A 21,518-nucleotide genomic window follows, 5' to 3' on the forward strand; every position below is an offset into this window, starting at 1 on the left:
GTCACACTAAAGTGTCTAGAGCCTATTGGTATATAGGAAACATAAGACGGGGCAATCTATACTTTTTTAAATTTGTGTTTGGACCACAATTTGTTGTGGCATCTATGATTTCTGCACAGAAATTTTTGATAATTTTGAGAAATAGAGAGCTTTATGCCGTTATAAAGGCCGTCAAATGAGCTCTTCAAAAATATATTATACATGATAGGTACTTATCGTTTACGGTTTTCAAGATATTACATATTTATTGTTAATAGGTATGCAACATCACTATATAATAGCAAGCCATGAAATGTTCATTTGTTAAAAATCGTATTCCTAATTAAAAATATTTAATTTCATATATTTCATTTAATATATTACTTATTTGTTGAAAAAATATATTTTCTTTAAAAATATCTCATGTTTCATGACAATACAGTAATAATAATAATAACTACGTAATATTTTGAAAACCGTAAAAGACAATTGTCATGTATGCATGATATATTTTTGAAAAGCTCATACAGGGTATTCCATTAAAAAAAAAAAACAGAAGTTAGGCATGCATCTCGGAAATGAGATAGGTAGGTATCCAATTGTTTTTGCGATACATGTGTTAAAAAATATTTAGTTCCTAGAACTTTCTACTTTTTTTCATGTTTCGAACAATAACTGAGAAAAAAGTCAATTTTCACGGGACCACTATGTACATATAGGTATATACATTTACTCTAGATAAATATGTTGTTTATAAAACAAAATAATATATAATTATATTTTATTTAATACCAAATTCGAATTAACTGTTTAAAATTGAGTTTATCTGCTAAGATAAAGATAAAAATAACTACGTTTTTTCAAAAACTAATTATGAAAAACAATAATTCCACTGTAAACACAGATTTTTTAATAATTAATTGAGTATTTTATCTTATGGATACTATTGACTCATTTAAAAAAAACAAAAATATAATAAATTTATATTTTTATTACCCACAAATAATTAATTTTAACTATTTTTATACAATGCTCTTTCTCATGGAACTATTGCAATATATTAAAAAGAAAAAAGCAACAAGATTGACTGTTCAAGATAAATTTTAATTATATTTCAAAACTTACGACACATTAGGATTAAAAATGAAACTCTAATAAAACAGGTATTACCTTGGAGATTCTATTACATGCTACAGTGTAAGATAACTGTAATCTAGTGAATCTAGTGTACACTAGTTTAAGATACCAAACAGAGTTGAACAAATGAAAGGCGCAAGCTCGATTAAATGCGACGGTGAAATAGAGAAAGATAGTGCTATAAATTGATTTGAAGTGCGACAAAGAAAGACCACCTGTCGAGTTGGGTGGTAAAAACCGTATGTTGTGATAAAATTCAACGCGTTCTTATACTAGAGAAGAATCTTTAAAAAGTTTTACCACTTGTCTCTTTCCCACAAAATATCTTATATAATATTCAAGTGTGCCCTACATCTATCAAAGCTATAACAGAACTAATAATCCTCTCACTTTCTGGAATTCACGTTCCATTCCACAATATGTCTATAAAAACATGGACGATGATGATATCAGCCACACTTTTTGTTCATTCTTTACGGTCAGCTGATACAACGAACCTTCACATATTTTTTAATTATATCGCAGTTTTTAAATAATTAAATGGATATATATCAAAATAACATAAATGCAGAATACAACAAAAAATATTCCTAATGAAAAAGAAAGCATTCATAATTATTTTTTAGGAGAAAAGAAAACAAGATCTTTGTTCTCTACCTAAGTAATTAATATTAAATAAGTTATGAAGTCCTATAATACACTGCTATTATTCCATGTTATTTTTTGTTTGACAGACCGAGAAATTTTTACTAATTGTTTCAATTTCTGCTTCCTTTTTCCAAGGCTGCTACATCATCTAAAACAGAATTACCTTAGTACAAAAACATGCTCACTTTCAGATTGATAATGATAAACAGTAATAAACACAAATTTTTCAACTTATCATCTGAAGATGTTATCTGATATTGTGTGCAGTACTTATTTTCCATGTACATAGTGTTTACTACCACATTCTTCCTATAATTGTGTCCACATTTGCATTCTATTTGGCTGAAAATAATTCCTAAAAGTAATAGGTACTATAATTTTAAGATAATTGTTGCACATTTAATTAGTTTTTAATTTGTTGCATCCAATATAGATTACTTAATTTCCACTTTTATTTTTTTCTTGTCTCCCTGTAATTCCAATTGTTTACATATCATATACAGAAAAGTCGTCTTGGTTCATTGTTTATTACATATTCTTATCCATGCTTTGTAATACTTGCCATCATCATTCGCATGGAGACTACATATCTAGTCTCTCTGATCATTAGTCATGGAATAACTAGGTGTAATGTCTCCATTGTTTTGCACTTAGTATCGTTAGAAATACTTCCTGAATTTATTAGTCCAATCCAATTTTACCATTGAATTACTCCTGCTACGTTCATAATGTATTTCAGAATGTTTTTTTTTAATTTTCCTACATAAAATACCTACCCACTACTCGAGCATTTCTTCAAAGCGTATATTTTAAAAACTTATACAAAATTGATTTTTGCGAACCACACAAAAATTTTGACTTATATTTTATACATTTTTGTTCTACTTCTTGGATATTTTTTCTGTCAGATTAGTCGACTAAAAATATTTCTGTATAATGGAGGCATGCAACCCACTAGGCATTTAAAGGTGTTTTGAAATATTGAATTAGTGTCCTCCAATCAGGAAAAGGTGGGCGTGGTGCATACATACCGCCAATTTTAAATCATCTTATGTTGTAATTACGTGCCGCCAATTTTAAATTGTTTTCATCTGATCTGCACTTTTTTATGATTTGTCAGAAAAGCATTGTTCCATATTTGATTATGTAGGTGAGGTTAATATTAAGGTTAAAATAAATATATATCTTATCACTAAAAAAAAACAATCAGCAACAAAAACATTAGTAATTCCATATTTAATTTGACATGTATGACAATCATTATTAAAACAACTCTATACAATAAATGTAATTTGTTGTTTAATATATTACTTATTTATAGTCGAACCGTAAATTCAATGTATGCAACGAATGTATTTAGTTTCTTTAAAATTAAGGATATATTCATACATTACATCCACAGCCTTGTAACATATACAGGGTGATTCAGAAACGATGACCAAAAATGAACTTCGTATTCATTGGTGAATTTTAAGGGGTCCTTCGTATAAAGTTTTTATCTAGGACGCTTCATTAAAAAGACAAGATGTTGAATTTAAAAAAAATATTTGTAATTTTTTTAAATAATTTTAAAACTATTAAGTGAAATAATTTGAAATGGGGCCCTTTTACTTATGTAAACATTTATTATATAGAGTTGTTTTGTGTAGGTTGTATAGGTGTTATTGTTTAGGTTGTAGATTAATTAATAAAACAATATTTCTAGTGCATTGAATATATTTTCAAAATGTGTTAAATAGTACATCAGTAAACTTACAGGCTGATTCAGTGATTTTAAACCAAAAAGGATTATATAAACATGGATCCATAAATATAGTTTGTACATGGAAATAAATTGTAGAACAAATATAGAAGACCTCATCTTGAAGCTTTTATTCGGTTCAAGTTAAGGCTAATAGGAAGAATGTTAATTGCTGTTAAAAAAATTAATCCATTAATTACAGATTTTGCTTCGTTGTTTAATCCAGCCTATTACAATATAATAAAAGCAGTAAATAAAGTTGCACTTCTAAATGAAGATTCTAATGAGTTTATAAAAAAGGAAATGACAGGCCAATCAACAACTAAAAATTTTCTTAGTATTCTAGAAGATTTAGCATCATCAGTTAATAAAACAGTTTAAGAAAATCAGAGAAAATAGAAGAATCAAGAAAATTAAATTACCCAGCTTGAGCGATATTAAATTGTTGAATAATTATCTTAATACAAACCGTAACAAATGTTTGGATATACTTACAAATAAGTTTGATTTTAATATTTGGTTAAATCTTGCAAAATATACATTAACATCAGTTCAGATATTTAATAGGCGCAGAGCTGGTGAAATCAAACGTTTTTCTATTTCTGATTTTTTATTTAACACACAAAAAATCTATAATGGGCAACTTATAGTACAAGATCCCGACTTAGATCGACCTTCCACCCATCGAGTTTTCTAATGAAATGTGAATTTTGATAATATAAAGTATTAATAAACAAAACTTGATTTGATCGACATCCAATTTCCCTGCACAGCTATTTTTAATAAAAAAATTAAAGTTGTTAATTTTTTTCGTGAATGTAGTTATTGAGTTTTTGGATATATTTATTACCAATCGAAGGTAAATATGTATACAATATGCCGAAGTTTGGTCGACATTTTTGTTCCTTGCATAAAACGAAGTAGATAGGTATAAACAGGTAACTTTGAATTTGACTTTAATTTTGAATTGAATCGAAATTTAATTTTTTATTAAAAATAGCTGTGCAGGGAAATTTGATGTCGACCAAATCAAGTTGTGTTTATTACATTACAATATATCAAAATTCAAATTTCATTAGAAAACTCGATCGGTGAACATCGATCTAATTGTAAGTTGGGATCTTAGACTATTTTAGTTAGCAGAAGACCCAATAATTGAAAAAAAGGGATATTGATTACAAAGTATGTCCTAATTGCAGAGTTTTTTTCAAAACTGTCAATAAGAAGACATTACCGTAAAGGCAATATTAATTCTAAAAAGTGTAATAGAAGTTTGTTTACTTTGTCATTTTTAACTCACGGCCAAATACATAAAAAAGCAGAAATTGTTTTAAAAAATAAAATTTTTCCAAAATTCAGAGATGACGAAGTCTCGTATTTTGAGGTATGATGAATTAGTTATTGTACATGGAAATAAATTTTGTAACAAATATAGAAGATCTCATCTTGAAGCTTTTATTCGGTCCAAGTTAAGGCTAATAGGAAGAATGTCAATTGTTGTTCACCAGCAGCAGCATTTGCAGGAGATAAGCAAACATCTTCTGCCATGACAGATTCATTATCTGTAAAGAGAAAATGATTAAATTATTTTCACAAGAACACAAATTTTCACTTTTAATAAATATAATTTGTTCAATGTCAGAATAGAATAGTTTACCTTATTTAGAAAAAATTATTCTCAAAACTTTATTTTAGTATAGAAATATGGTGAGTAAAAGTTAACCAGGGTGTATCTAAATAACACCGGAAAATGTAAGGGGCTATTCTCTAATGAAAATTAATAGGGGTCTTTGGTATAAAATTTTTTTAAAAAGCCGTCACCTGAAAAGTTGTGCCTCCAAAAATGCCAAAAAAATTGTTTTCTGAACATTGAACATTATCTGTCAAAAAAACTACTTTTTGAAATTAATTATACTTCAGATTGTCAATGGTATGAACCTTGGACACTTTAATAGTTCTCTTATTGTACTTGAAGACATATGATATAATGCAATCAATTTAAAAGAGAACAGTGTTAGCTAAAATATTCTAAAAATTATTAGTGGTCTACTAAGTCTACTGTCAATTCATCACAACTCTACTTTTGATATCATTTATAGAACATAAATGTGATAAATATTATTATCAAACAAAACTAACACATATATTTGTTGTAGATATTTTTTTTCAGTGGCTTTAAAATCTTTACTCGGATCAGAATACAGCTTATTTTGGACACATCCATCTATAAAATTCTATAGGTAATATGTTTCAAGATAAAATGACCAAATTTAATCTAATTGGATGATAAATAAAAAAAAGTTCCTTTAAAGCCTGTCGACATTTTATTTTAGTTATAAAAAAATTTTGAAATTAAAAATATATTTACTCAGGTACCTACATGGAATTGATGAGAATTAAATAGTAGACATAAAATGTATTGAACAGTGCATACAATATAAAGTATATTAATACTTACAGTTTTCAATTAACCTTCTTTTCAGCTTATTAAGTTGCTCTTTTATGGAGTGCTGTTTAATAAGTTTGGCCTTAAATATTCCTCTTCCAGTTCCATTTCACAGAACTGATAAGTCGTTACTTGTTCTTGATTTTGTCTTTTGTAGAACATATGTGGAAATACCATCATCAAACAAAACTAAAGAATACCTACGTATGTTTCTGCATTTGTTTTCTTTTTCTTCAATTTTCATTTTAGTATATAGGTCTACCTAAAACAATATAAAGAAGAATAAACAAAATATTGTCTGAAAGTTTTTTTTTGTGGCATTTAGATAACTTTTTTTCCACTGAAAATAAAAATAGAAAAATAATGGACCTTAAAAAAAAAAAACAATAAATAAGCCATATTTTATTATTCCTAGTTATTCTAATATTTTGTTAAATTCTACATGCCTGCTAGCCTACTAAACTAATTTCTCAATCAACACATACAAAAACATTAACTAATTTATTTGCCATTCACAGCAGACCACATATAGGCAGTAATAAATACCTACCTAATATTATAACATAATTTTTTATTTATCTTTCAACATTAAAATGTTAACTATTTTTCTATTTCAAATAGGAAATTGATATTACTTTTTAAAACAAAAAAATCAGAGTAGGTACCTAATGTAGTTACAGTTTTTCTACAATAATTACAAATTTTACTTACCTTATAATGCAAAATGTCTGTAAAAGTCAACTAATTTACAAAACTAGAAAACAAATCTAGGTACAGAAAACCAAACGGTTATTTTGCACGAATAGTACTACCTATAAGTAAATAATTCATTCACATGCAAATCAAACAAATAATAATTGTAAAATAAATGAAAATCAGCGCAGCCCCCCACATTCCACTCTCCCAAAAAATGTAGAAAGGGAAGTAGAAAGAGACAGCCTAGCGCAGTGAGTGGTTGGCAGAATGAGATGACGCTAATGTGTGTACACTGTACAGTCTCCATGATGTGTAGGTACAAAAAATATTAGTAAAAACACAAGTTATTTGACCTTGACAGAATATCCATCCGGCAAGTTGAGCCGTTGAGCGTTGTTGTCACTTTTCGGTTCATTGTTGCCAAATAATAAATTATTGATAGGAATTTAGATCCAAAAAAGTAGTTGCTTTCTTTGTACTGTTATTCTGCTCTTGGCAATGTAATGATACCGTTCGCTCACACCAAATGACTTCGTAAGCCCATGATATTTGATAGCAGTTTTCAATTATTTGCCAGTTTCTACAAGATATTTTATAAAAATTAAAGTAAATAAAATTCTTGTTAAAAATTTGAAAACTTATTATTATAAACAAATCTATATGCTCTAGGTACATCTATTTCTCTTTTCATCAGTTATGATTAGAAAAGGACATCACATTCAGAATATATCTACATATACATATTAAAACCAAACTTACTTTATAGTTATAAGTTATAAGTACCTATTAGTTAGATATATATCTACAGAATTGTATATCTTTTTTAAATATACATAGGTATGCAAAAAAATAATTAAAATATAATGCATTGAGGGGCATTAGAATAGTTCCTCCATTTTAACTATATATATAGATATAATATAAATTTGTAAATTATACCTATTTAAGTACCCAAGCTGTAGTTTTTTGGAAGCCAGATTGCCTTTCTAATTATGAATAACTATCGATCGATAACAACATATAACAGTTTATCTTATATACCAAAATTAATTTTATCACATAATCACATATCTATAGCGCCACTGAAGATTGGTCCCTTATATTCGACTTCATTTCGAATACCTTATTTCGAAACATTCGATATTGAGGATATTGTCATTTTTGATCACGGTGCATAGTAGGTAGGTAGGAATATAATTTCCATAGGGTAATGCTTAATAAAATTTGTAGGTCGGCATTGTCTTACAAAAATTTTCATTTATTTGGTTAGAGTTAAAATATAAGATATAAATTTAATTAGTTTTATTTTTTATTTATTTTTTCTGTCATACTCATGTAAACCAAGTAAAAATTTAATTTTCTTTTTTTTTAATTTTTACAGATTCTTAATAAAAAATAGTTATAAAAGATCTTTATTTTTTATAAATCGACTTGAATTTGCATTAACATAATAAAATTTGTTATAAACTAGGTAAGTATGTCGTAACTAAATTGCAGGAGAATAGGTATGTAAGTATTGTTCAATATGAAGCAAACCTTCTATTCCTAAAAAACCACCTCTCCTCACAGAAGTAGATATTGTCCGGCCGGTTCTATATGCACTCTTTTTAACTTTTTTTTTTAGATTTAAAACAGAATTGTACCATCGATGAAAACAACAAATTATGCATTTGTCAAATTTTGCTCTAACATTTTTCGCAATTTTCAGAAATGCCTACCTACTGTAAATTGTCATACTTTTTTAGTAAAATTAAAATAAAAAAAATTCGCTTTTGTACTAATCATTGGAATTATACTCTTACAACTCTAACATAATAGTTTTGTTTCATTGTCAGTCAGTCAATAAATAAAAATTTTCCCACCCTCTATGTATGTACATCTTCATAAGTCCAAATATCAAGGGTTTGTAACATGTATTTTAATTGCCATTCTCCACAATATATTTAAAAAAATTAATATTTCATGGAATATAGTTGTCTAAAATTTTAAAATACATTGACATGTGGGATATGATAGTGATACGTGATAGACATCTGAAAACTGTAAACGCTATACCTATTATTGGGAACACAGCATGTTCAAATGTGAATACATATTGAAAAATAAATTACGTACAAGTAGATGGAATTTTCATATACATAGGTGCTATCGGGGAACATGAAACCTGTTCCTCAATGCTGACTATAGATACCTATACAGGTGCAACATTGAGTGGAGTCATATTTATACAGTCTGTCTCAGTTTCTTTTGTTTTTTTTTATTCCGATATTTTCCAGGTGGGAATTTTTAATTGGAACACCCTGTTCCTATGTATCCTACTCAATATAGTATTATATCAATATTCGAATATTGTTTGAAATCTCAAGAATTTACGCCTGTGTAAACTGGGTTTGTAGCCGGTTATACCTTCAAATTTATATAGTAAACAGCTTTTGTTTGCACACAAGAAATCACTCAATTAAAAGTAAAACAAAATCCGATCCGGGGTATAATAATTAACTGAAATTCTGATTAGGAAATATTTAGCGTAAGCCAAATAAGACAGAAAAATTAGCTATATTAGAATTAAAAAAATTGACTGACTACATATTATTAACTTTTTTTTTTTAAATATATATTCTAATATAAAATATATAAATATTATAAATATTCAGAATATTGGTCAACCAACGGTATCATCAAAAGTTCCTCAATGTCACCATATAGTCCAATTAAATGAGCCTTTAAATTGCAATTTTGGTAAGCTTGCCTGAATTTTTTATATAAGTTAGTTTGAGGTATGTATAATAACAATAAGTGACGGTAATTTTTTTCAACCTCCGGCCAGGGGTGAAAAAAACAATAAAATAAAGAGTTTTTTCAAGATAACTCAGATAGGGTAAGAATTAGAAAAAAAAAGTTTCTTATGAAAGTTGTAGAGCATAAAATTCTACATATAAATTTACTATTGACTTTTTTTTTCTACTATTAAAATTAACAGAGTTAGAGGGGCCAGAAATTAAGAAATGATTTCAGAAATTTTAATAAATCAGAAATATGATTGAACAAAATTTTTTTTCAGTCTACCCTAAAAAATGTAAGCTTTCTCTTCAGAAAAATAGATATATTTTTTATTTTTAATAAAAAAGATAACAATTTTAATTTTTTAATTGTTAATTTTAATGATTTCTCGAAATTATCAAAAATTTCTGTGCCGAAATCATAGATGGCACAACAAATTGTGGCCCAAACACAAATCTAAAAAAATATAGATTGCCCTCCTCTTATGTTTCCTAGACACTTTAGTGTGACTTCACATATTTAGACAACCCGCAACACGCAACATATTGTCATAGGTAGTTGAAATTGTACAGATAGTCCAAGAGAATTAAGCTCAAAACCTTCGAGATATGGCTGTTGCTTGACGTAGATTAGATATTAGTAAAAATCGGTCGAAAACAATATAAACAATGAAAATATAAGGTTGCGCCAAGAAAAAATAAAAACTGCAAAAATACTTAAAAATCACGTGTTTTTTCTAACATTTTTCGATATAACTTCTTAAATATGCAGTTTACAGAAAAAACTATTACTGTTGAAATTGTTTGTTATGAAATTTGCTATAAGACGGAATTGTTTTGATACCTGCGCATTTCATATTTTTGTTGCTAGAAAGCCAAAACAGCAGAAGAAGAATCGAGGTAATTTTCAAGCGTACAACTGATAGGTAAGAAATTGTCCAATTCTACTATAAATGTAGATCTAAGTACGTTAAAGGATTACAAAAGGAAATCCCAAAACCCGATCGAAATCGGTCTGATAGTTTTGGTATGAAACAATTTGTTACTAAATTTTAGCGCGAAATGTCGTTATTTTTTTGCGTCAGTGCTAAAGTTAGGCATTAATTAATTTAATTTTCGCTGTTTTTTTTTACACGTACTTGGACTCTTTAACTATCATATAGAATCGTTATAATATTAATTTTCTTTTTTTAATAACTTTTGAAGCGATTCTAGGAACTAAATATTTTTTAACACATGTATCGCAAAAACAATTGGATACCTACCTATCTCGTTTCCGAGATGCATGCCTAACTTTTTTTTTTTAATGGAATACCCTGTATGAGCTTTTCAAAAATATATCATACATGACAATTGTCTTTTACGGTTTTCAAAATATTACGTAGTTATTATTATTATTACTGTATTGTCATGAAACATGAGATATTTTTAAAGAAAATATATTTTTTTCAACAAATAAGTAAAATATTGAATGAAATATATGAAATTAAATATTTTTAATTAGGAATACGATTTTTAACAAATGAACATTTCATGGCTTACTATAGTAATGTTTCATACCTATTAACAATAAATATGTAATATCTTGAAAACCGTAAACGATAAGTATCATGTAGTTATAATATATTTTTGAAGAGCTCATTTGACGGTCTTTCTAATGGCATAAAGCTCCCTATTTCTCGATATTATCGAAAATTTCTGTGCAGAAATCATAGATGCCACCACAAATTGTGATCCAAACACAAATTTAAAAAAATATAGATTGCCCCGTCTTATGTTTCCTATATACCTACCAATAGGCTTATACCTTATAGACACTTTAGTGTGACCCTAATCTAAGGTGTCATCTCACATATATAGGCAACCCGTAACCCGCAACATATTGTCATCATAGGTAGTTGAAATTGTACAGACCAAATCTGACCCGTGTGTAAGCTGGCAACATTATTAATCTTTGCACCAATATTTGTAAAGTAGCGGTATATTTACTGAAAAATCGTAGTAATTTTTTTGTAAATTTTTCAGATGTGGGGTATAATACATTTTGTTGTAAAAAACCTACCTACATTAGTCTTTTCACCAGTATTTATAAAGTAGCGGTAGACTTCCTGAAAAGCAGCAAAAAGTAGCAGCATCTTTATCTTGGCAGTGTCGTAGGAGCTAAATAATATTCAAAAGGTAAAAAGGTAAATATATTTGTATCTGTCTAAAAAACAAGGGTGAAAAAAATTTCGAAGGCAACTTTTCATTATTTTAAATAATCAATCGATTAGTATAGAAAAAAAAATTGTTTTAGTCTTGCTAAATCATTAAAATTAACGATTAAAAAATTGAAATTGATATAAATTTTTTATTAAAAATTAGAAAAATATATCTATTTCTCTGAAAAGAAAGTTTACATTTCTAAGAGTAGATTGAAAAAAATATATATGTATAGGTACCTCAAACTAACTTACATAAAAAATTCAGGCAAGTGGACCAAAATTGCGATTTAAAGGCCCATTTAATTGGACTATTATGTAAATTTAAACACAGGCAAACATTTTTAACAGGAATGACTATTTTTCATAAAAGGTATAGACCACATATATCACCACAATTAAATATTTATTATTGTATAAATTGAATGACTTTTTTTTAGGGTACATCAAGTTGGTACTTTTTTATGCTGCTGTCAATACATTATAATATAAACATACCTACGTTTTTCCTCGAAACAAAGAAAATAATTTTGAATAAAACTGTATATTACAAAAATAAATAAGAAAACGAACGGCACTCCAAAATAAGGAGACACAATGTTCAATTCAGCGACACCTGTTATGTAAAAGAATAAATAACAAGCACACTTAAATATATTTTTCGTCCTTAGATCAAAACTAATAATTGGTATCATATGAATATTCAACAAATCATATCAACTTATATTGTATTCTCGACATAATTATTGTGGCCAGGGGGCTTCAACTGATATAGACGGAAACGAACTGTAATAAATTTTAATAAATATGGTACCTAACGATAGATGGTAGGATATAAAGATACATGGTCTGTCAATAATATTACAGGAAATAATTTTGCCTGCAGAATTATTGAATTAAGGCGGTTAAGTAGTTTTCAGATACAAATTTCACTTCTTTCTTATCGGCTGCAAAATAGTCCTTTTATTAAACAACCAACTACAAGGATATATGCCAAAAATGAAAGTTCGAAGTTTACATTTGCACTCGATTTTAGAATTTATATAGAACTATAAACTATACAATTACTTAACGTATTTTTAATAGTACTTTTGCCCGAAGAAAATTCGTGTTGTAATTTTTATTTGAAAAGTGCTTATAGCTATTTGATTAATTTAAATATTGATATTTAGTAACAATTTGAGAATTGAAATTTGTAAAGTAATTAGTAGAGAGCTCTCTAAAATTAGTATCTAGGTATTTGTTGTAAACATCAACATGTCTTACAGTGATTTTTGTATATTTCTAATTCAAATAAATATGTAGTTCTGTACTTTTATGGTCCAATAAATGTTACGTAACTTATAAATATGTATATTACAATCAATTTTTTTAAACCAATCCCAAGTAAAATGTAGAAACAGAAAATTCTCTTGTAGTAGTTGTTTTTTCGTGTTCATCTTTAGAAAAAAAAATCAGTTTGATACTTTTAAAATCTTGTAAAAACATATCGACTTATTTAATTTTTACTTATTGTCTTTATAACTGTGTATTTATTATTTACCAGTAAGTACACCCATGGCTATGCAACTAGCATTGCCTTATTCGCAACAGGGAGGGGATGGACCTTTTCTAGGCACATGAGGCTGGTGGTGTGGAAAAGGAAGTAACTTTAAGCTTTAAGTCTGTTTCGTTTGTTATTATAGGTACATACCACATACTTCTATAGAAGTATGTGGTACATACATACTAGTTTTTTCACTATGTAAAATCTAGTGCCTTTAATTTTATTACTAACTTCCATTTCCAGTTTCCACACTGTGAAATTGACGTTTGTTTAGCTTGACTTGTGTTTTTTTTATAGTAAATATAAAATCTGTAAAAGTTGGAAGTATTGGCAAAAAGGTAAGTAAATATATGTCACTTTGAAGAACTAGTTATTGAAAATTTGAATTAAACATACCAAGTTTGAGAACCAGAACAGTGGTCAGAATTTCATTAGTCACTGCACTTAATCGAAATTCTGTCTGTTTTTATATGTCATATTCTGTTTGATGACATATTTTATTAATTTTATTCATAATTGTAGGTAGATATGGAAGAAATTTAACTACTTGCAGATGTGATCAATAAGATTATAGAAGATGTTGTCAAACGAAGTAGCAGAAATGGTACCGGTGAAACTGCAGCTAAAAGGAACACGTTTTGCATAAAATGACTTTAGTAAAATGTTTACCCCTTAGGAGATACAGCTGTAGTTTGAAAACCAAAAAAGGTATAATAGTCAAATTTTACACTATTTTTTTTTTACTAATGCATGTGCAATTTCTCAAAAATTTGTTGAAATTTTTTTTCCATTTAGCAGGTTAAAATAAGTAGCCCTTAGTTATTTTTACTACAACATTTTTATTTGACAAAAATTGAATTTTCAGAAATATATATCAGATCTCACTTTTTTTGCTTTAAAACTAATTGTTAATTAACAAAAAAATTAAATTCATTATCATTTGCATTTTGCATTACAGCTCACACGATTGCAACTAAGAAATATATAAGCAGGCGGCTGTCATGTTATCATTAGATCTTTTGTGGGTGCTTCCTTGGAGTTTGCTACTCCATAATTTTATTTTATTTATGATAACGGGAAGAATTATGGCAAATAATTTTACTGGTGATGAAAATGTTGACATGAAGCGAGTATTTTTTGAATGTTGGAAAAACTGCCGTAGCAAGAAAAAGCAGTTCACCACAGACAGACTTTTTCAGCAGTAGAAAGAAGACTTCAGGAAACTGGGAAAATACAGCCTCATGGCAAGGGAAGTAGGAAATGGAAATTATAGTCATTTTATAGACTCTGACTGTGCTTGTCTCCAAATTAGTAATAGGATTGTACCGAAAACCCAAAACTTTCAGTACGTTCAAGTGATGATGAATAGTGAAGTGTCTGATCAACAACCGGACCCTAATAAATTACTATCGTTTAGTATAAATTTTCCTTTAACGGCTCAAGACAGTCCCTGTTGTTCGAGTAGTGCCCTTGTTAATATCCATGATGATGTAATGAAAATTTCTAATTTTGATAATAATTTTCCTCTATGCTATACTGTAACTATAAAATGATATCCGATGTGACAAATTTTTCAAAATTAATCAACTCTCTTGCTTTTGATGGAATAAGTCTAAGTTCAGGGTTTTATTATGAAAATAATGAACAAAGTATTTGTGGATTTGAAGATTTAGGAAATAAACGGACAAATATGTCTTACTTTTTATGATAAGAGGCGTTTGCACAAGCTATAAATAGGTTGTAGTATATTACTTTGTAAATTAAATTAAAATTATTTTCAAAAATTCAACGATAGTTTTCAAAAAATTCAGGTTAAAGTTGCTGCATAATAACTGAATCAAACAGTTGCCGCTAAAATAGAAATTTTTTTCAGTTAGTGATTTACCTGTGGAATCACTTCACACAGCAGAATTTGTGTATATTGTTGGAAACTTATTTGATAAAATATTCAAAAAAGTTGCTTACCATTATATGCTTATATGCCATAGTAATGAAGTAATTGCAAAATTGCATTTGTAAAAATAAATACTAATTTTTAGAAAATATGAAACCGAAATGACATCTTATAATTAGATACGTATATTGTGTTCATTGATTAGTTGATTGATTGATAATTTTATTTATCATTCAGTCAAGTCTAAACATTTCTGTTAAAAGATTGTATTTTATCCAGCAACTTTCAGTTTTTTTGTGCTTAGATAACAGTTGTAATAGAAAATATATAGTTTGTGAATAGAATTGTTCTTATTAATTAAATTTATGAACTTGTGTACATACAAGGTGTCCTGAAATTCATGCAACAAAATTTGGTCATAGATTCTGAAGACAAATTTAGGAGACCCGTATTTTTTCTTTTTGCCAACTGGCCCCCTCTTTCGGTGTTACATCCCCCTTAAATCTGCCATATCAAAATCATGTACGAGAATCACTAAATTTGNGAAAAGGGGGTTAAATAATGATTTGAAAATATTTTTTTCCAGCTTAAATATGCATTTAAATTTTTTTTTAATCACGCCATCGTATTATACTCATTCTTCTCTATCTGCTCTTAAAATTAATTACATTATGACTGAATCACCCTGTATAGGATGTTTCTTTTTGCAATTAGTAATTTGTGATTCAATAAATTTTACTCCAATAGGATCGAGACGTTGAGATAAATCTGTGAATAACCTTGAATAAGTGATATTACAAACATTGGACAAATTATTTCTACACTTTATAATTTTGTTTTTAATTTAAAATTTTTTTTGTTTACGGTCTAAATAATAAAACTTTTTATTTTTATCTGAAAGTTGAGACGCTTTTTACATTGAGAGATTTTAAAAACGTTTTTTGTTGTCTACTATTCGACTTACAAGTGAAGTTTTGACAAAATGAAGTATTATGTGAAGTACTTACACCAGTATTTGAATCTACTTCATCCGGCATGGTGTCGTCAAAAATAACAGTACTAGTACTTGCAGTGGTATTTAGAGATGGCAATTTGGAATAAGTGTATTTTGGTTTTTTAAATGGTGGTTCTGAAAAATCATCTAACATTGATGTTTGGCATTTATTAATTTCGGCATTTTCTAATGTTTCACTAACAAACTGTTTAACTGACTTTAGAGTAGTTTTCAAGTAACTGTTACTATTAAGAGAATCTAAATGTGATGATATACTATTTGATTCACAAAATATTGTTGGCACTGCATTTTTGTTGAGGCTATTCTTCCTACTATTTCCAAGACATTTTAATTCAAAGTGGTCTTCGCAAAAGTAACATTTTTCGTTGATGAAGTTAAAATCTGGTTTACATAATTTGTGAACTGATTCTATCCAAATCATTTCCTTGTCTGCAGTAACTCTGAAAAAGCTTTTATTTCTGTAAGAAGTATAAGGGGTATATAAATAATATGTATTCTTACAGTTTGATGCACAACAGTGATGTGAGATCATCCCAGACATTTTCTTTTAAAAAGTAAAACAAGCAAAAGCAGTAAGACAATTCAGATGAACGATTCAACAATTATAATTATCTTCTTGCGTTACATTAAATTTTGTCTAAAATAGAAAACAATTATTATCAAAAGCACTAGCGCGTTAACTTATGAGTTAATTATTCACAATAATACAACATAGAGAAGAAATAACCTCAAACCTAATCCACAGTACAGAACACATCCCCTTTGTGACCTAATCTTCAATACACCCATTCTTTCGTATTGAACAGAAGTTATTGAAATCAGTAAAGAACCAATCATGATTAAGAATTTTAAAAATGCTGTATTATGATTGGCTAGTTGCCGATTGCAATCAGTTTGTTCGGCTACTGCACGAAAGAATACATGTAATATCATCAAATTTTTAATTTTTCCAGCGAACTCTATAGGTTCTAATACCAATATTACTTTTCTGTTCAAGTTAGTATTACAGTTTTCGATACATAAATAGTGCTAACGATGGCGTGTTTTCCAGACCCATTGTGAGGTGGCGCTCGTGCTTTCATGATTCTGCTCTTCCTATCCTTTTCACGAGTCTTATTTATTTAGTCATATGGGCAATACCACAGTGCACATTGTCATGAAGAATTTCTCAATATATTTACTAGATCAATTTTCGACCTTATTTACTTTAGATATAGGTAAGTCTATTGTCGCACACATTATTGTTGTCTTTGTTAATGCGCATGCGTCACATCTATATTCCAACGAGTTGTAGCTACTGTACACGACTTCGGTAAAATGAATGCGACCAAGATTTTTCATCTTTATCTTGGCAGTGTCGTAGGAGCTGAATAATATTCAAAAGGTAAAAAGGTAAATAAATTTGTATCTGTCTAAAAAACAAGGGTGAAAAAAATTTCGAAAGCAACTTTCCATTATTTTAAATAATCAATCGATTGGTATAGAAAAAAAAATTGTTTTAGTGTTGCTAAATCATTAAAATTAACGATTAAAAAATTGAAATTAATATAAATTTTTTTATTAAAAATTAGAAAAATATATCTATTTCTCTGAAAAGAAAGTTTACATTTTTAAGAGTAGATTGAAAAAAATATATATGTATAGGTACCTCAAACTAACTTACATAAAAAATTCAGGCAAGTGGACCAAAATTGCGATTTAAAGGCCCATTTAATTGGACTATTATGTAAATTTAAACACAGGCAAACATTTTTAACAGGAATGACTACATTTCATAAAAGATATAGACCACATATTACCACAATTAAATATTTTTATTGTATAAATTGAACGACTTTTTTTTAGAGTACATCAAGTTGGTACTTTTTTATGCTGCTGTCAATACATTATAATATAAACATACCTACGTTTTTCCTCGAAACAAAGAAAATAATTTTGAATAAAACTGTATATTACAAAAATAAATAAGAAAACGAACGGCACTCCAAAATAAGGAGACACAATGTTCAATTCAGCGACACCTGTTATGTAAAAGAATAAATAACAAGCACACTTAAATATATTTTTCGTCCTTAGATCAAAACTAATAATTGGTATCATATGAATATTCAACAAATCATATCAACTTATATTGTATTCTCGACATAATTATTGTGGCCAGGGGGCTTCAACTGATATAGACGGAAACGAACTGTAATAAATATTAATAAATATGGTACCTAACGATAGATGGTAGGATATAAAGATACATGGTCTGTCAATAATATTACAGGAAATAATTTTTCCTGCAGAATTATTGAATTAAGGCGGTTAAGTAGTTTTCAGATACAAATTTCGCTTCTTTCTTATCGGTTGCAAAATAGTCCTTTTATTTAACAACCAATTACAAGGATATATGCCAAAAATGAAAGTTCGAAGTTTACATTTGTACTCGATTTTAGATTTTATATAGAAAGGAGTTAGAAACTATACAATTATTTAACGTATTTTTATTAGTATTTTCGCCTGAAGGAAATTTGTGATGTACCTAATTTTTATTTGAAAAGTGCTTATAGCTATTTGTGATTAATTTAAATATTGATATTTAGTAACAATTTGAGAATTGAAATTTGTAAAGTAATTAGTAGAGAGCTCTCAAAAATCAGTGTTTGTTGTAAACATGGATATGTCTTAACGTTGATTTTTGTATATTTCTAATTCAAATATTTATGTACTTCTGTACTTTTATGGTCCAATAAGTATTAAGTAACTTGTAAATATATGACAATGTTATATCAAATTTTTTTTAAACCACTTCCAAGTAAAATGTATAAACAAAAAGAATTGTCTTTGTACTAGTTATTTTTTCGCGTTCATCTTTAGAAAAAATATACAGTTTGACTTAACGTAATACTTTTAAAATTTTGTAAAAATATACCGACTTACATAATTTTTACTTATTGTCTTTACAACTGTGTATTTATTATTACCAGTAGGTACACCAATAAATTTACAGTTTGAAAAAGACAATAGTAAAAACAAAAACATAGGTAGGTATCGCTAATTTAAAGCGGCAGATCTAAATATATGGTTTGATGTATTTTATACTATTATGTACATAAATATTTTAAGAAAGAAAATATACATTTTAATGTAAAATATAATATTTTAATTACCTACAAATTTAATAAAATAAACAAATTTTTCACATACGTAAAAATGAAATACTACGCTACAAATTAAATATCGAATTCACATGCTAATTAAAGAACAGTGACAATAATAGTACTCCAAACAGGAATTTCTATTTCATTTATCCTGGTGTATACTCTATCACTAACCCCAGGGAGACTAGACATTTTCTATGGAGTAGACAAGGAGCACAGCATAACAGCAATGCTGTGGCAATATGCTGTGCAATGAGCACGAACTCGAACTCATACGGGAAAATTGACAAAATTTGTCAATGAAATAGTTGACATTGCTTATAGTTTTTACCGCTAGGGTCGCTACTGTTGCTTGTACACCCATATTTTCTTCATTATTTATTGATTTGTTTATCTAATTCAAAGTAGTCTACATTATTTATTTTAAAGGTTTTAATACATCACAAAAATAGCATGATTAATTTTTAATTCAAACTGCCGCTTTAACTCCCCTCCACTAGCGCCCTCTAATGTGGTAAGATATTTGTTTACATGGGTTCGTGCTCCTTGTATAGTCTCCATGATTAACCCTTTCAAGTTTATAAATATACATATTATGTATTATACACAGTGTGTTCCGTTTTTCTGAAATAAGCGCGTTTCTTGAAAAGGGTAATAGAGGACACGAAATTGAGCAACTTTTATTAAGCAACTGATGGTCTCAAATACTACGTTTTAAATTGAAAAGAAAATTTCACATGAATTTCAACAAATCTCTGGTGTAGCAGCCAGTTGTACCTGCCACGCGCCGCAGTGTGAAAGCACTGATGACGATTTCGACGGTTTAAATTTTGTGTTCGAAAATGCTGAAATTTATTCAAATATCGTTTAAAAGTAACACAAAAATTAAACAAATAAAGGAATTATTTACTAATAGACAATATGCTCTACAAAAATTGTTTAAAGTTGTTTCCATGTGCTAATAAACTTGCCTCCAAACGACGGTCAAAATTAGTCCACATACGGGTAAATACGCAAAACGACGAAGTCTCATTTAAATTGTACTGACATTCTCCGAACATTAACATCATAAGCTTTCTTCGCGACTGAATATTGGTGAATATCTGACTTGTAGTTACTATTTCTATCTCTTTTGATCGTAGTTGTCATATGGCAGTATATATTTTCATTCACTTATATAGTACACATACTACAACATACAACCACTCGCGAAAAAAGCCTCATGTCTGGTAGTTCTTGATCAGAAAACATTTTATACGCCGGCTAAGTAATCCTGCAACACACAACGCACAGGACGCACAGGGTCGGCTTACATTTATGGTTTTTTTAATTAATTTTCTCGAAAACAGAAGCATTTAGATTATAAGTTGCTTCATAAAAGTTGCTCGTTTTCATGCCCTCTATACTCTTTCCAAGGAACGCACCTATTTCAGAGACAACCTGTATACATCCTGGAAGGGCAAATGTGACAAATTTTAAGATGCGCAACCAGCCTGTGAGAGGGCTTTCCGTATCTCTAGCACTCATTAACATTGGAAGCGTTGAGTGGACTATTTCTCACTCAACGATGGAAGTTAGGAGCGACATACTTATAAACGATGTTTTTATATTTCTAATGATTTCTTTTCGTTATGAAATTGATGTGAAGGTAAACTATTAATAAAAATTTAAATATTAGCAACAGAAAAAGGTAAAATTCTCGTAACGTAATGAAGAGAGAAACAAATACTTCCCGCTTATAACTTTCTTTCTATGCCTTTGACACAAATACACTCATTAACCAAGGTTTCTAAACAGATACCTAGGTTGCGTGGTTTCCACTACGAATAATAACTGGCCAATCACCAGCTGATCAAATATAGGACCGTATTTTAACATTTTCAAATTATTTTTATAAGCTACGCCTTTATTCTGTGGCTACGCTACCAGCAATCAAGGAAGTTTTATCTCAGCAATTTTAGCCCAATAAAGTTCAACGGCTGCAACCACAAAACATATAATACAGCTGCATCCTTCAAAATGGGAAGGGTAAAATTGTGTGCAAAATTGATAAAGTACGGATGCGTTATATCTAGCGGAATAGCTAATACATCCAGCTCGTTATATAAGAAAGAGATGCAGACGTTACATCCCTGGTCAGAAAACTTGAAATCAATCATTAACATGATAGGCTCCCTTCCAGTGTGTATATAGTTCAGTGTTTGTTGTGTAATAGTTCTGCCCCATTCTCGAGCGAGCGGCCGAACTGAGCGGACGTGTTTATTGTGAAGTGAAGTGCATTGCAACGAG

General features: G+C 28.7%; 3 long non-coding RNA genes across 3 annotated transcripts; 1 reads left to right on the forward strand and 2 right to left on the reverse strand.

Moving 5' to 3' along the window:
- Window positions 1-3,462: 3,462 nt before the first annotated feature.
- LOC108916227 lies at window positions 3,463-6,150 on the reverse strand. The gene is made up of 2 exons (XR_001964762.1): window positions 5,964-6,150; window positions 3,463-5,067 (listed from the first exon to the last, which is right to left on the reverse strand). It is a non-coding gene; the product is annotated as an uncharacterized LOC108916227 (long non-coding RNA).
- A 7,277-nt stretch (window positions 6,151-13,427) lies between these two features.
- On the forward strand, window positions 13,428-15,616 carry LOC111692580. Its single transcript, XR_002763272.1, has 3 exons — window positions 13,428-13,512; window positions 13,697-13,882; window positions 14,133-15,616. It is a non-coding gene; the product is annotated as an uncharacterized LOC111692580 (long non-coding RNA).
- A 594-nt stretch (window positions 15,617-16,210) lies between these two features.
- LOC111692581 lies at window positions 16,211-16,963 on the reverse strand. The gene is made up of 3 exons (XR_002763273.1): window positions 16,811-16,963; window positions 16,585-16,720; window positions 16,211-16,532 (listed from the first exon to the last, which is right to left on the reverse strand). It is a non-coding gene; the product is annotated as an uncharacterized LOC111692581 (long non-coding RNA).
- Window positions 16,964-21,518: the final 4,555 nt, after the last annotated feature.

This window comes from Anoplophora glabripennis, unplaced genomic scaffold (assembly GCF_000390285.2).
Source record: "Anoplophora glabripennis isolate ALB-LARVAE unplaced genomic scaffold, Agla_2.0 scaffold2040, whole genome shotgun sequence".
NCBI classification, from domain to species: domain Eukaryota; kingdom Metazoa; phylum Arthropoda; class Insecta; order Coleoptera; family Cerambycidae; genus Anoplophora; species Anoplophora glabripennis.